At 36.8% G+C, this 12,864-nt stretch overlaps 1 long non-coding RNA gene across 1 annotated transcript; it reads left to right on the forward strand.

The window, feature by feature from the left end:
- Nucleotides 1–201: 201 nt before the first annotated feature.
- On the forward strand, nt 202–9,284 carry LOC113240119. The gene is made up of 3 exons (XR_003311236.1): nt 202–224; nt 5,923–6,078; nt 9,219–9,284. It is a non-coding gene; the product is annotated as an uncharacterized LOC113240119 (long non-coding RNA).
- Nucleotides 9,285–12,864: the final 3,580 nt, after the last annotated feature.

The following is a 12,864-nucleotide window of genomic DNA, read 5'->3' on the forward strand; positions in this document are numbered from 1 at the left end:
ATGGGGCTTTTATTTGCTTCTTGTGATAATGTCATGACGATCTGAATTACATAGTTCGTGATTTTTTTGACAGGTGAACTCCGGGATCGCAAGACATGTTCCAGAAAAACATATAGAACAGACGGTACTTACTATTGGAAAACTGTTTCTGTTATTTGGAAGTTTATTATACGTATTTGATTTCTATATATTTGTTAATGAGGCCTTAAATGAAGGAAAGGACAGTAAGTTAACAAGCAAACTTTTAATGAAATATGCGTGTATCTCCATCTTCTTTCATATGGAAACGAACCTGTACTTATTTTTATCCCATTACAAATAGCTACAAAGAGGTTTTTTTATCGAGCACGAGATATTACACAAATGTAAACTCATTCGGTAACTGCCAAAAATTTTTTTTTTTCACGTAAACAATTTAATCTTATATAATAAATGACAAAATATGTAGTTTTCATTTATTTATTCAAATTATTAAGTAATGAGGCATTTAGTAATTTATTTATTTATTATTTTTGTGATAATCGTTCATATAAATGTTGCACAATAAAAGACCCAAAGATGCAGAGGTAATAAACAAATGGAACGTTTTCAACGTATACTTAACACAACTAAATTAACGTGGTCGTGTATTTTAATTGGTCGCATTACCTTATAGGTATTATTGTTGTGTTTTCGTTATTTTCGGTTCAACTGGCTTTATGCTAACTTTCGTTTGGTGAAATGCGTTGAAGGTGGATAATTCGATACTGACCCGAAAGAGGTGCAAAATTCGCCAAATGTTTTGTAAAAAAAAAACCAAGATCAATAATTTGAGTTTGTATATTTATGCTTGAGTATTTTAATTTTTATACCCTTCATATTTAAGGGTATTCATCCAAAATCTAGGTAATAAAAAGGACAGGTATGCAGTGCCATATAAAAGGCAAAGTAAACTATATGCACAGCATGCGAAGGTTATAATAACTCTAGAAGGCTGCTTATTAACCTATACAAGCAACCCTATCGATCACTAAGACCCAACAAATGGGCCATTATTTTATTTTAGGACCAATTTGGAATACGTTTACAGATTTTTTAAATTTTTATAAACTTATTATTTATGTACCGTTACATTTTTATTTATGTTTATTAACATTTATATTATTCATTAAATACATTTGCAGCGATAATTTCTGGCTATTTCTTAAAGTTATTGACGTTTTATCGAGGAATGATGAGAAAAAAATACTACTGCGTTACTTTCATACAAAATTATGTTTTATTGTTAGGAACATGTATTTTGGTTCGTAAACATATATCACGTAAAAAGTAAGGACATTATACGTTAATCTTACAAGTTAAATCACAAAATAGTCTCAGTCTAGTTATTTATTTTATAATAAAGTTTCTTACTGCGTTACCAATCAATAAACTTAAATGCAATACTTTTCGAAAAAAGGACTAAATAATAATATTTTTTTGCTTAATGTCTTAAAAATAGCTCCAAATAAGGTGAGTCATAGATATTATTTTTAGTTTAAGTTTATTTTTAATATAGAATAGCTGATATGTTAGTGAATACTATCTGGAAACGAGGGACAAAAAGATAACGCAGTGGTTAATTGGTAACGCAGTGGTTTCTCAATCACAGTCTTTAAACTTTCTTCAATTAAAACTAATCATAATGTAAGAAAACAATCAAACAAAAATAAACAGAACTCTTCGTTAAATAATAAACATTAAAATCTTTGAAAATAATCAACTTATAAACAACTAAAAACAACTTAAATCAACAAAAATATATCTCAACACAAGGTCAGTCTCATTTTTCAAAAATGTTCAATGGCACACTGAATTTGAAGAACTCACGTCTACCCTTTTTAATTATTTTTGGTTTCGGAACTATCTCCAAGATATTTTCATAAGGCTCGTAAGAAATATCTTTCTCCATGGCTTTGAATAGTTTCCCAGAATCATCGACAGATTTGAAAAACATTATCTTTACCTCTCCCTCTTCATCAACACCGCTTTGAGCGACGCCCAGGTAACAATAAGATTTATCTTTGTTAGAGATCACTTTTACTAAGACGTAAACCCCCATGAATACTTTGGATGGGTGTACATTTTCCTTTTCAATCAGGTCTTTTTCATGTCGATTGGAAACAGAGGCTTCTTGTTCTTTCACGGGTTTATGTTTCGAAAGAGGCTCGTCATTATCCGTGCTTGAAGAAGAATAAACCATTTCAAAGTAAGCCTTCTTGGAGTGATTCACAATGTTGGTTATATTCTTTAAGACTTCCTCCTCATTCATAGCTTCTGCACAATGGCTTTCTGGAGACTTATTGATGTTTTCCTCAAAATAATTTCTTTTAGGAGGTTGTTCGAATGTGTTACCGAAATCATTCCCTTCTGGAGATAGCCTGATTATGCTGGTAGAAATAGGAATTGGCCGATATCTTTTTGGTGACAAGCAAGCGCAGAAACCTCTCTGACAGAAGCAACTAAGGTCACGGTACTGCAATTCACCTGGAGTATCCGAAAAAACTTGATGTACCTGCATAGTACCACGAAGCGGGATAATATCTTTGGGAACAGTCTGCTCAACCTTTTCAATATCGGCATCAGTCACAAAGTATAGTTGGATTTTGCTGGAGTCTTTCAGAGTGTTGAAAAAAGTCTCTGCGTCAGGAATATCACAGTGAGAGGCCACTTTTCTGTCAGCTGCACGTTTGAGATATCCACCAACACCATCAGCAGCGCCCTTTCCATGGCCTGCTTCGAAAAAGTTCCATGTCATGCGTTCAAAGCCATAATCTTCGAATGTTTTTGTGCAGATGAAATGAAAGTTCAACTTCTGCCGGTACTGAGTTGCGGGTCCGTCGGAGAAGATATGAATGGTTTTTACGTGAGAATGGTTGTCTTTCAGGTAACTAATAACTGGGTGAAGGTGGGCCCAAATGGACGCAGGATTGTGAGAATTATTACCTGATACGGTGCAGAATGAACTGACCTGCAGCTTATATTCACCGTCTTGTTTCATATACATAACTCCAGTATGCAAAGTTACTTGCTTGCGCGATCCTCCAAAATGATGAGACTGGATTTCCTCAAAATGTTTACAGCTGTAATTTTCGCTAAAATCAACATGCAGCACAGCTTCATCACTTTTCAGATCATCTATTGCTTCCCGGTAACTCCTGTACTGTATTTTAATATTATAAATATGTTTTCTTAATGTAACTAGAGCCTCTTTAAATTTATCTGCCAGTTCTGCGACGGTACCTTCGGTAATTTCCTTTATATTTTTTGTAATTTTTACTTTCTTGCCTGATTTGTCAACAATTTCTGTTTTTGTAACCCATTGTTGCCATTTAAGTAATTGGGATTGATCCGGTATTTCGTACTGTATTTCTTTAATTTTACAGGTGTCGCAATTGCCAGTCATGCAAGCTCTGTTATCTGTAGCACACACGGTGTTCTCAATAGCTTGGGTGATGTTAGATTCGGATATAATTTTGTGTCTGTGAAGAGCATTCAACAAGTATTGTGAATTAACATGTGTCTTACATAGACAGGTATCTCTGCCATCAACAGTTGGTGGCTTTATATAAAAGGGTCTTTGCTTGGTAAAGTAAGAGTATGAACATCTCTCGTTAGGATTTTCTCTTTTGAATGAATTGAAAAGATTTTTCATTGTATCCAGGAGGTATCTTTTCTGTACTTTTTTCTTTTTGCACGTCACTGTTTCTCGTTTCCCAGCAGTAGCTCTGGATACATCATCACGATCATAAAAAATCTTTATCTTCTTTGCTAGGATGGCCTGTTTAGGTGCAATCTGACTTTGTTTAATTTTGTTAATGCCTATAGTTTCTTGCACAATGGCGACTTTCATTCTAGAATTTTGTATAGACTCTCCTTGGAATATTTTTTTGATAGCTCTTTTCTCTTTTACATTATTCATCCTCCTGTAACGATCTTTGATGGCATTGGATAAAACTGCATATTTTTTGTCGCCAGATTCCGACTGGTTTGCATTTACGGTGTTTTTGTATCTTTGGTATCTTTTTTTGTACTTATTGCACATCTTTTTTAGTTTTTCTATTTCTTCCTGCAATTTTGAATTTTGTCTATATAATGCAGACCGGTCTCGTCTTACTTGTCTTCTTCCTCTAGACCGCGAAGAAACGGGAGTTCCTGAACGTGGTGTGGAAACTGGGGTTTCGATCATAATGGCTTGTAATGCTTTTTGACGCTCTCGACGTTTTTTGTTTGCAATCTTCCATTTGCGCTTAGCAGATCTATGTTCCGTTTTTGTCATATCCTTTACGAGTTTTTTTTTCGCGTGGTAACGTTCCCGATGTTTTCTTTTGGCTTCAGCATTCTTAACTGGATTTTCTTTTAATTTTTGCCTATAACGCCGTTGTTTTTCAGCCGCTGTTAACGCCATTGAGTCCGAAATGTTATGCTGTAACAATATAATATGCTCAAATGTTACATTGGTACCATGAATTGAGTAACATATAACTGAAAACTATAAGAAAAGCCACTGAGTTACTATAGCTACAACTGCGTTACTATTGCCAGTAACGCAGTGTAGCGGTAACGCAGTTGTAAAACAATAACCTATTTGAAGGTAGTAATTAAATAGATACACATACATAGGATATCAAAATGCCCTCAAAATTGTAACTAATTTTTACATACATTGCATGAAACAAAATAATCAATATCTAGAAAACTCACCGTACGTCGCCGGTAACTCAGTGGCCTCACAATAAACACACGCGCTTCTCTCCAGGACTCTCGTGCGACTGACTTGGTTATTTTACCCGCCCCGCTCCCCCACCTACACTCCGATACAAATACACAGCCATTCAAACGATCTTAGGTGTAAGGAAGTGTAAAAAGGTTGATTTATGGTTGACTTTCCTATGGTAACCTTGTGTAGGTGTATTTTTGCTTGGCCTTGGGGACTCGGCCAGGAATATTTAATTGACCCATAATATGTTGTTATAAAATCATTCTTATTACCGTGAAGTGAAGTTCAAACAATGAGATATTAGTTAAAATATTCAAAAACATGGTTGTCATTGTATTTTTTTTCAGACGTTGCGCTTGTTTCAAATGACTCGGTTCGAAGGACAGCCAATTTTTATATGAAAACAATTGCGTTACCAAAAACAACAACAGAGTTACCGTAATTTTTTAAATAAATATAGTATTTTACTTAAATTTATAATATTTTCTGTGACGGGTGTCTAATTAGATTGCTACCGACGGTAGATTTATTCTTGATTTTAATTTATTTAATTTAAAAAGTATATTTTTTTGCAGGGGACCGATAATTGTACCCATAATAAAATAATGGCCCAAATAATAACTGCAGGCCTGTTCTCAACTCCTTTTTATTGTCTATTGTCTGAAGAAAAAAGTTTACAAACACTGCGTTTTTGTTTACATCATTTGTAATGTTAAAAAAAGAAGTTTATCCTATATTTTAAAAACACCTGATTCATCGGGAGGAGTGCTTTAGAAAGCTCAAGGCGTATCTGGCACGCAATGTCGACGAATCGTATACCACCCCACGACTTGGTTTCTTATTGACAATACAATTAAGCACATCCAGATTACAGCCGTATAAAAAGTAGGAAGATTAATTATTTTTGTTTAGGAGAGTATTCTTGAAAAGCAACGATATATAACAACAGTTTTAGACCCAATGTCCCAAAGTTGCGACATTGTGCGATGTTATTAATAGACACTTCATTAGTATTTCCAATGTCTATAGACGACGGCAGCTACTTACCATCAGATATCTCGTACCACCTGGTATACAACCGAACAGTAAACGGAATAAAAAAAAACTAATGAAATATAATTGTAATATAATTACTTATTAGCCACCAATAGTCTGATATCACAATAACTTTATGTTCCTTTCAGTGAAAGTGGCTTGCCTGTACATGAGCTTCTACATAGAGTTAGTGGCGACGTTTCCTCTCGAGCTGCTGTTCATGGACATCGTGATGAAAATCGTCTCAACGCAAAAAGCTATCAACAATGCTTTGATGGACTTCATCTGTCAAATTGACAAGCGAGGTTATATACACGATGACATTTAAATCATTTAAGTAACTATATTAAGCTGGGCAGCGATGAGTGAGTCCAGTTACTCCCACACCCACTGTTCCTTGTGAAAGAGTTCGTCCAGGAAAGTACTGCCACCGAAGGGTAAGGGTGCTGGCGAAATTACAGGCACATGGGACTTGTCAACTTATGTCCCAGGGTGATAGGCGCAGAGGCAGTGTACTTCAGATCTTTGCGATTTAAAGCTCTGCGTGACACTGCAACTGTTATGGACAGGCGTGTCGTTTACCATCAGGCGCACGACTTGTTCGTCCCATCACTTAGTATTGTGGTGGACTTACGGTCTCAAGGTAAGTAAAAGTTTGGGTAGCACCAAGAAAACTGTATACAGTTCCACTTACTTCAATTAAGCATATTGTTCTTTTACAAGCATACAACATAAATAGTTCACAGTAATATAGACTATAGATTACACACACAAAGAAGTAGAAGATGAAGGCGAAGAAATTAGGAAAATAGCACAGCGATAGAAATACGCAAAACATGAATAATTCGCAGAGCAATCGACAAAAGCCTCTCGTAGGTGCAGACGCTAACCAATCGTGCCTCGCGTCAGTGCGTGTGCGCTGCGGTGTTCATATCAGTCCGCTAGATATTTAGTCGTTACGATTTTTACTATATTACAGTTTAGGTAAGTTAATATGATTACATTTCACTTAGTTACTTATTTTAGTTTGAAAGTTACGTAATACAATAGTACCTAATAATAGTTAATGTATAAGAAATAATATCAACTTTATATAAATGCAATATAAATATAAACTTAGTTTTAAGATTGGTATAATAATTAATTATGCTTTTATTTTACAGCTTCTACTAAAGTATTTATGTTACTAGTGGAGTAGGTACGCCACAGTATCTTAAAAAAAACCACGTGTCACTCAAGCTACTTTTTTTATGAACACGAGCAAGCTCTCTTCGGTTCCCGCCAAACCGAGCCGAAAACTCGTACTCGTTCTCACTTGCTCGGCTCGACAACCTTCGGAGTACACTCGAGTCGCAAAATACCGACAACAATATGAAACGAGCCGCGAACAAGGCGGCGCGAAACCGCGATGAATATTCGAATGGGATGCTTAACTCATGCTTCGCGGGTAGTTTGCGAATTCGCGTGTGATGCAATTCACGATTCGCAAGTGTGGAGAGGCCATTTGGACTCAAACAAGGCGAAAATTGTTTTATTATGATTACAAAATTATGACCAAACAATAAATAAATCGCACCCTTCGCACAATAAAGCCACGTGTGGTGCTTTTATTAGGTACATGAAAGTCATAAAAATAATACAAATGTCTAAAAAGTCGTTGCAAAACCAAATACAAAGACACGACGCGAGCACATAGAAAAATTCGTGAGTTCCGTTGGTTCGTTCCGTGGCTTAGTTGGTATAGCGTCTGGCACGGTATGCAAGAAGACGTCGGTTCTATCTTTGTATTAATAATTATAACAAACTAGTGGAGTCATTTCACAAAAAAAATTGAATATCAATTCAATAAAAATTTAATTAATACAGTGAATAGCGACATCTCTCGCGAGGACTGGTAGCTGTAAAGGTACTAACTGGGTGATAAATCTTTCATAGATTTCTCATAGATGGCGCTACGACTAAAAAGTCGTTGAAAAACCAAATACAAAGACACGACGCAAGCACATGGAAAAATTCGTGAGGTCCGTTGGTTTGTTCCGTGGCTTAGTTGGTATAGCGTCTGGCACGGTATGCAAGAAGACGTCGGTTCGAATCCGACCATATCGAAGGAATTTTTTCTGAGTGTTCTATCTTTGTATTAATAATTATAACAAACTAGTGAAGTCATTTCACAAAAAAAAAATTGAATATCAATTCAATAAAAATTAATTAATAATACAAATGTTTCATGTAGAAACAAATTATGTATATGTGTAATTTTATAACGCTCATTCCGTCTGTAGAATGTTAAGCCCCCTGAAAAGTGGTCGTTACAGATTTATTTGTTTATTTATTAAATACATTTTAGGAAAATTCACGGACAAATAATACAATTATAGTATTTTCACCAACATGAAACAATACAAAGTGCTTAACAAGCCAAAAAGAGATTATATGAGAAAACAAAGAACACAGTCATTAAATTAAAAAATAAATAAACAAAAAATACTAAAATAATAGACAATTAAACGAACAAACCAGTTTATTCATCGCTTATAGGATGGAAAAAAGAAAAAGAAATTCATCGCCACGTGATGTGTCAAAGTGACGGCTAGTCATTTCTCGCCTGACTGGTCTATGCTTGAACAAAACAAATCAAATTCATTATGATTTACTGTCACATTATTAAAAAGTCTCAATGCACGCACCATGTACGTATTGTGGCCGTAGATGTGGCCTTATTGCACCGATTGGTGCGAAATATAGTTCTGATCTTAGAATAATAACGCATAGAAACCTAGTCCGCACACGCTAAGTGAGGCAAATTGAAGCGCGCCAAAAGGGCCTACACGAGCGGGCGGGCCTTCAGTGCTCAAGGTCAACTTGCACCGCGAACAGATCAAGAATTTTAGCTAAAAATGACGAAATATGCGATAAATGAGTGTAAAAATACGTCAGACAAACATAAAATAGATACTAACATCACATTCCACACGGAAGTAACGCGTTTCAACTTGTATTTTTATATAAATATTCACTAAAACCGAAAATTAACCTATTACTAAAACTAGCCTACATGAATTTGATTTTTGCCTCACTTGTGACAGTTCGTTTGATATGAAACTATCATTCTATGCCATTGACTTACAATTATATGGACGTCGGGTCCGCGCTAAAAAGTGTCCGCACTTGTAAGGCGCTAAAATCGTATACAGAGCGCCAAACTCCGCTTTAGTCTTCATTTGTTCGACTGACAGCGCGATACTGCGATGACATTACAATTTAAATTTCGAATAGGTTGACTTGGGACATTTTTTTCGTGGTTTTTGTATTAGACCCGTCGTCCATTTATTTGTAAGTCAATGTTCTATGCGTTATTATTCTAAGGTTCTGATATTGTACAAACACCACAAGACAACTTCAAATTGATGTCGTACTTACGATGTATCTCATTACTTTTTTACAGAACGACACGTAAACGTCATCGACTTCAATTGTCCATCTAACAAGGTTAATTTTGATCCTTACGAAAACTTTTTAAACACTACGAAGGGTGTTAAATTATCAGGTAACACGTATAACACGTATCCTACATTATCGTTTACCTCACTTGTTACTACTGTCTCTTAAATATTTTTTAGGAATAAAATTATTTGAAAAATAGGTTTTTTTTTAATAAACGATTTTTTAGGCTTGATATATATTTATCTGTTCCGTCTATATTAGAGTATATCTACGGATAACTTATAAATGAACTGCATTCAAGATAACACTAATCACAACATTATGTTTAAGCGTACTAAATTGATAGTCAAAAATAATATTATAACGAGCAAGCGAAGCGACCGTACCGCGGCAGCAACCGGCGAGTGTTAGAAGTAAATTCGCTTGCGCTTCCGAACATGGTTTCAGCTTTTTTAATACTCATTTGTCTTAGTTTTGAGGCTCAGCATGAAACTATCAAATTTAATTTATGCGAGTACAAATCAGTGTTAATGTTACACTGCACAGTTTAAAATATACATTGATTTAATATATTTCATGTCTCAGAGAAAAAAGTCAATCATTAAAAAAGATGACCGTTTAGATTTTTGCCAGCAAATATAAAATGATCATTTAAATACATTATTTTTTATACTAACGATTGTCTTTTTTTTCAGAATCTAAAATTTCAAAGAAAGATATAGAATTGTTTCACTATCTCATTCTGTCTTACGGTGCAATATGTGACGTCATGAAACAAATTAACGATTCCAATTCAGCCGTTCTTATCATATTTCTTTTATGTTTCTTTCTGCGATTGGTTTTGGCGCCTTACTATCTAATATCTTATTGGAGTAAGTTGTCATTTTAAACCCTGTAAAATTATTATTAATCATCATCCATTACTTTACTTACGACGATTTTGCGCAAGTTGTCATGCCACGTATCAGGGACTCACGCGTTTACCGTTTTACAGCAGGTTTGGCAAGTATAATTTTTTGAGTGCCAACAACCTTAGCGCCCAATTACACGACGCGAAAATTTTAGTGCGGCCGCCGCGCGGTAAACGCCCAGTTGTCACGCTTGCTAATACATTAACGGTGAATTTGAATACTATTTACTAGGCAACAACATCCGCCGTATTTGGGGGCCTTTTTTTTGACGGGCGGGAAATCTTTATGGATACCCTTGAGCCCAGAGAGATTCAGGGGTTATGTGGGGACTCTTCCTCCAGACTGGAGGGCCTACCCCACTAAAACCCCCCCGGGTTTCCCTCTCGCCGGTTGAGTCGGCGCCGTGGAATCGGTGAATATTCACCATGACGCCGCCCGGCCGCCCTAGCTTGCGCCAGGGCTCCCGCGCCAACGGAGGGGTGAGTCGGTTGTCCTCCGACCCAGACGAGTGAGGCCGTGCAATGCAGGCTCCCGAGTCCCTGTCCAGAGCCCGCTGGCCTCATTAGAGGATCAGGCGAGCAGCGAACGGCGTTCGCCTTCTCCCCGTACGTCTGTGCCGAAGCGGGTGCGCGTCCGCCGCGTCCTCGCGCATCCGCTCCGCAGCCTCCTTTTGCGACATAACCTCTGTGCAAAAGGACCTCTCAGGACTCCTCGCTATCGAGCATGACGGCAACCACGCTCGGCAGCAAGGGGTCCTGCCCTACAGTACCCGTCAGAGTGCGGCGCTGCTCATCCCACCGGCTGCACACCTCTAGGGTGTGCTGCGCGGTGTCATCCGCAGCGCCGCACTTATGCCACGACGGGGACGGTTGCCGTATTTGGGGGCCTTGTTTTTGTCGCTGGGAAATGCGTTACGCATACCGCTCGACTCGGAGGAGCATCGAGCGGTTATGTGGGACTCCCGGGCGGTAGTCCCGTATACCCACTAAAACCCAGCGGTTAACTCCACCGCCATAGAGAGACGACCCCAGGATCCGCTTGCGCATACTACTGGGACGTCTCGGCGGATGGTCCGCATAGAGCGGGCCCAGTCCTTTAGAGGGTGCCGTATTTGGGGGCCTACCACAACCTCTTAAAGTAAGCTTATTATAATGTTAAAACTATGATGCTTTATTGGCAGCTTTGTGACTATTCATTCACTCAGCTCGTACTATGACGCGACTTTAACATTAAAATAATATTGCTCTTATGTCAAATTTAGCAATCTTAAAATAGTTACACGGATGCAATGGAAACAATATTATTTTCAGTTTTATTGTCTTAATATTGATTTGTAATGATTAAAAGTTAAGTTGAATTTATTTATTTACATATATCTTTTCAATGTTTAATGATATTTATTTAATAGCACATAGGAAATAATTTTTCGCTAAATAAAAATACGCGATGTTTATTTCGTAAAATTATGACAGCGCCATCTATAGATGTCAAATGTTAGTTTATATGGTATATATATAATAGATGCTCAACATATGCTCAATAGAGCATATATGCTCCTTGGCGAAACTAACAGTTGACACTAGACTATAATTCCGAATTCAGAACGTGACTGTCAAGACTCAGCTTGTTTTATTTATTTTTCTTCATGAAAATGCGGAAAAATAATTGAAAACAACGTAATTTTAATAGATTTTATTATTACATACTTTTATTTTTTAACAGTTAAAATTCTCTGAATGTGAATAACATTAAATACTACGATAAGACGATTCGGAACATCAAAAAAAAGAGATGGCATTATATAGTTCATATAGCGTTATGTCTTTCCTATTTTTAGTAAGGAATAGACAATATTTTTTCAATCACTTTAGCAATAATACATTACTTGGTTGACAGCTTTGTCATTGTACGGATATGAGTAATATTATAATAAGCTTACTTTAAGCTTACATTGAAATAAGATTGTTTTTGGAAGGGTTATGGTATGCCCCCTGTGAGACCGCGTGCACGTGTTCTAAGGCAAAATACGCGCTATTTATTTAACTTTTCCGTTTTAACTTAAATGAGTGACTGGCTTGTCTTTAGTCTACGCGGCGGCGAATTATTCCGAGGAATTTAAATGTTATTGCCTAGTAAATAGATTTCAGATTCGCCATTAATGTACGCGAAAGTGTGGCAACTGGGCGGTCACAACTTTCCACCACCTAGTGTACACATACACAACATAGCTACCTAATTGTATGCAAAAGGGCCAATACTTTCAATTTTTTTTTAAATTTATAGTGAGTACTAAACGCAGTCGTGCGGCCAGTGCCATGCTCCAGACAATAATAAGTATATTTCACACCGTTAACATGTTGGTTATTATTGAACCTGCTCACCGGAACACTGAAGAGGTACAGTTTCATCTAAGTTACTCAGCCGACTCCATTGCTACATAAAACGGTACCATACAACTTATATTTTCCTTTGTGACAGATGGAAAACACCCAGGCTCTGATAGGTCAGTTGGCGCGCCGAATCTCCAACCCCAGTGAACCACTTTTTCATGAATTGGATCTATTTTACAAGCAAATCATTCTCAACCCTGTTTCTTTCAGGCCGATGGGAATATGTTCCCTTACGCGACCCATTATTACCACGGTAATTTTTTAATAGTAAATACGATAGATCAGTCACCGGATTTCAAATCTATAATTTTACGTACACGAACTAAAAAAGTTTTTCATTTTCAGA

Source organism: Hyposmocoma kahamanoa, unplaced genomic scaffold (assembly GCF_003589595.1).
Source record: "Hyposmocoma kahamanoa isolate Upper Pololo Valley unplaced genomic scaffold, ASM358959v1 120, whole genome shotgun sequence".
Taxonomy (NCBI): Eukaryota; Metazoa; Arthropoda; class Insecta; order Lepidoptera; family Cosmopterigidae; genus Hyposmocoma; species Hyposmocoma kahamanoa.